The sequence below is a fragment of the Strix uralensis genome, chromosome 1 (assembly GCF_047716275.1).
Source record: "Strix uralensis isolate ZFMK-TIS-50842 chromosome 1, bStrUra1, whole genome shotgun sequence".
Classification (NCBI taxonomy): Eukaryota; Metazoa; Chordata; class Aves; order Strigiformes; family Strigidae; genus Strix; species Strix uralensis.
In genome coordinates, this window is record NC_133972.1 from 48,560,082 (window position 1) to 48,564,537 (window position 4,456).

Sequence of the window (4,456 nt, forward strand, 5' to 3'; positions counted from 1 at the left end):
AAATACTTACCTTCCTAAATTATTAATCAATAAGGTAACAAAAATACCATCATATAACCCACTTAGAGTTTCTAGCCTAGTCAGGCAAATAAAAACAGGTGAAGATGCTGAGAGAATTGCATTCAATGGCTGGAAAGCTATGGTTTATCCTAGAGATGCTTGGTCCTCCAATCTCTCACAGTCATGACAAGTAATTTATTTTCTTCTGCATTATTTCCATGTATTTTAAGCAGACATTAATCCCAAATGTAAGGAGAGAAATGGCATTCTGAAATAAATTAAAGCTGAATTCTGCAAACTTTCTTAATTATCAGCCTAGTCTGGCTATTTCTAAATACCCTCCACTAACTCAAACAATAACTAAGAATGTAAGATTAAGCAAGTCTTTAGTCAAAGTCAACATTGTTCTGCCTTTTGCCTCCAGAAAATTGTAACTTAATATTCTTCAGAGACATATTTACTTTTGCCGTTAATGAATAGCTTTGTGTAATTTCCAGTTAAGTATTACGTATTGCCTACCTCTTCCAATTTTCATTTGCTTCTTGGAGCACCTGCAATTTAACACTCAGACTGGTACCTACATCTGCAGCACATCAGAGTTTTTCAAGAACAGTCATTGTCATCTTTTAATAACACTGCTAACCAAAAAACCCCTTCCTAAACAAAAAAGACACACCTGAAGCCCCTTCCAAACAGTCATGATTGATTCTAAAACCCTACTTACCATACAATTCATCTCCTGCATGAACTGAAGGACTCCTGTCTGTTCTGTCAGGGCAACAAACATATGCCAGACTGACAAGCAAATTATTCTTTCTAACCCTCTCAATTTATGGAATCACTTTGAAAGGGGTGGGGGGTGAGCCTTTTTATCATGATCAATAAAGGGTTTCCCTGAAGGATTAAATTTTGCATATTTTACCCTCACTGGATGAATTTTCTCTGTGGTGTTTTTTATGTTCTGGGGTTCCTATTTATTCATGCTACCAACTTGTATATTGTGGATTATATTGTATATGTGTGCAGGTGTGATACTCTCACTTCCCATTTCTCAATGGTATGTGCAAATGCTTATGTTTGCAATGGCCCTTGCACAAATACTGCTTGAAATTACATTTTGCCTTTTTCCTTTCCTTGCTTATTATCTTTCTGAAGAAAGAATAGTGGTAATGATTGGTCTTCAGTCACCAATTTCTATTAAAGCAAACTGGAATTCTCTTGTCTTCAAGTCATACCGGAAGAAGAACTCATATACAGCATCACATTGAAGAAGTGCTTGTTTGTGTCTGGAAGTTTGTCTGGTTTTCCAGTTTCATGAGTTGGCCTAGTGCATGCTATAATGTTTCACTGTTCCCACAGCCCCCCAAAAGGGTGTCTTTCAAAGAAGAAAAATATTGCATATAAGATAGTGTAAACATTATCAATTGCTCTCTGAGTAAACCAAAACACAGCATGGTTTTTAAATCTTCTGTAACACCTGAGTAATTGAGCCCTGAGCAGAAGATTTCAGGCTGGAGGAGATCACTCGGTCCCTGGGGTCCCGGTGCAGCAGCTCAGCTGTTTCCATAGCTACCCGGGAGGCAGTGGCTGTCACAGCCTCTCTGTCCTGGGAAATCCCACCTAGATTTGGGACCTCTGTGCATCCTCTGGGTACGGTCCCTTTATAGCAGTTCCCTCTAGGTCACCCTGACAAGCCCTCCCTTGCACTAGGTCTGGCATTGCACCTACTGGTCTGCTCTCTTCTTCCTCTGCCTCTGAAAAGAGAAGAGATGCTACTAAAGCTCATGCACTGCAAGTATTTGGTCCTTATTTTGTGTCAACTGTTAAACAGTGGACAGAGTTAACAACAGTGTCCCAAATGGGAAAAGGATCAGTCATTGACTTCAATGTCCCTTTGGCCACTGCATGGCAGAGGTGGACAAAAGCACAGGCATTATGTAGCCCTGAGCAGACCGTAACTTCTACAAAAGCTACTGACACCAAGCTTTTCTTTACTGCAGACCTGGCAAAATATATTTATTTTTTTAATAGTAAACTACTTCTTGGTTTTGAACCATGCAATATGGGTATTTTAGCTTGTGATGTTACTGACAGTTGTCACTGCTATTTGTATGGCAACATAGCTGAGGGGTTTTTTGGGGGTTTTGTTTCCCCAGTTTCATGAGCCATTTACTACAGTAACCAATTCAACATTTCTAGGAAGCCCACAGCCTGGTTTTCAGGCCTGGGAAAGGGGATACAAATGCCAGATACATTACATAAGGTTATATATCACCTAAACTGTGAATACAGTGTCATACATATAGACTCTGCCAGCTGCTGACTTGTTTTCACTGTTCACTACACATTTGGTCTGAACGAGACAGTCTCATTACTTTGTGTTTACAAGCCGCTGTTTTGTAGCAGGTTGAAGTCAAGGACATAAAAAATAAAAATATAGTACCTTACTTTGATTTGGACATAGTGAAGATTGCTTTAAAGAGAAGCTCATTCTGTGTGTAAAAATGCAGACTGAATATGGTTTTACTTTGTACCTACCCAAATTTTAATACTGCTTTTATATTTTAAAAAACAAAAGAGATGTAGAAGTGCAGGCCTTATGTAAAATTCATCGCAAATCTTCAAAACAGGTTTGATATGGCCAGTGACAAATGATGTCCCATAAAGCATTGCATGACTATTTTTAACATAGCTCTCATACATAATTTCTCCTGCATTGATTGCCCAGCAATATGAACATGTTGAAATACAAGGCATTACAAATGACAGGCTTTCATATCTCCACTTAATCTTTGCAGGACCCATACTCACTTGACTTTATATGAGAACCAAGTAAAGACGAGTGATGCTGATGACTGGAACCAGCCCAGCACCTTAGCTATAGCCATCTATCTGTATTAATCCCTGATGCATATACGTGATGACTAGCTGCTAATTTGAAAGATCCCAAGCATTTCACTTGCTTCACCTTCTTCATCCTTACTTTCCCTTTGCTGGGCAGTAATTTCCCTTTTGGCTGAGATCCTAAAAGTCGAGCCCTCCCCACACCAATATCGTCAGTCATTGTGGACTGTACCCTTCAGGTCTAGTATTTTCACAATGATTTTTTTTCTTTTTTTTTTTTTTTAAGCCAAAATTCCATTTCTCCATCACTTTCATAAAAGCACAACTTTCTCTTACCTCCTACCTCTCTAAAGTTGTTTACTTCTGCACCCTCCTCATTTTTCATCCACTACCTCCACTTTTGTCCTTCGCTGTAAGATAGATGATAAAAGGCCCGAGCATCAGCATGCGTTGGCTTTCATTCCCAGTTCTGCCCACTCACTTTCTGCATCACAGGATTATCTGGGATCTGAATAAAAGCTAGGATCCATCTCCCACAGGCAAAGAACAGCCGTATTACAGGCAAAGCACACCAGAATCCATCCGCAGGCGCTGTGCTGCAGCGCTGAGCGCAGGTTGAACACTGCACAGCAGGATGCAGGGCCATTGCTGGCCCCAACCTGGTACGAATCAGTTTAATGGTCAGTGTGAGGTTAATGGTTGGACTAGATGATCTTCAAGGTCTTTTCCAACCTAGATGATTCTGTGATTCTGTGAATGGGGACAGGGAAGGAGTCAAAGTAGAACTGATAGCAATGAGAACAGCAAGTACTCCTCCCAGAAAAGCTTGAGGTCCCCTTCCCAGATTCAGGTAACATGTCTGTACAATGCACAGAGTGGCTTTGCTGCAGCTTTGGCTGTGTGTGAGGGCTGGGAGAGTTCACCGTCCTTTGTGCCTTTGCTAGTCACGTTGCCAGCATCTGTTTACCCTTCTATAAAATGGAATAGTACCACACAGGATGCTGTGAGCCTCAGGGAAATAAGACACTTTTGAGATCCTGGGTGGAAAGTGTAAGAACTTGGTGTCAGCTCTGTTTTCATTTCATACTTTGCACCTGCGTTTTTACCCAGAATCATCGTCACTGTCACCTTGTTTATGGATACTGGGAAGCGCCTCTTTAACCTTCCCAGTTATTTGCATTGCAAGGGCAAATTAAAAAACAACTGCCTCTTGCAAGCCCAAGCATGCAGCGCGATCTCCCAACCCCCCAGAATGACTCAGTGGATCCAAACTTCTTCCCTGCTGTGTAAACAGGGGGGACGAGCAAGGACAGGCAGGATGCCGACATTCATTCACCGACTCCCAGTTGTACTTGAAGCCAACGCCGGCACGAAACGCTGCTGCACCTCCCTCACGGGGGCTTCTGGGGAGCGCGAACACAGGGCGGCGGGGAGGGGGCCTAGCGCCAGGGCCCACGGCTGGCACCGACCCGGGCGGGCCCCCGCAGGGAGCCAGCGGCCGCTGCTCCGCTCCCCTCCCCTCCCCTGCCGCTCGCCCGGGCCGCCCCGGGCTCCAAAGTCCCCGCCGCCCTCGCACCCGGGCCGCTCCCCGCCCTGCTCCCGTCCCCGGGGC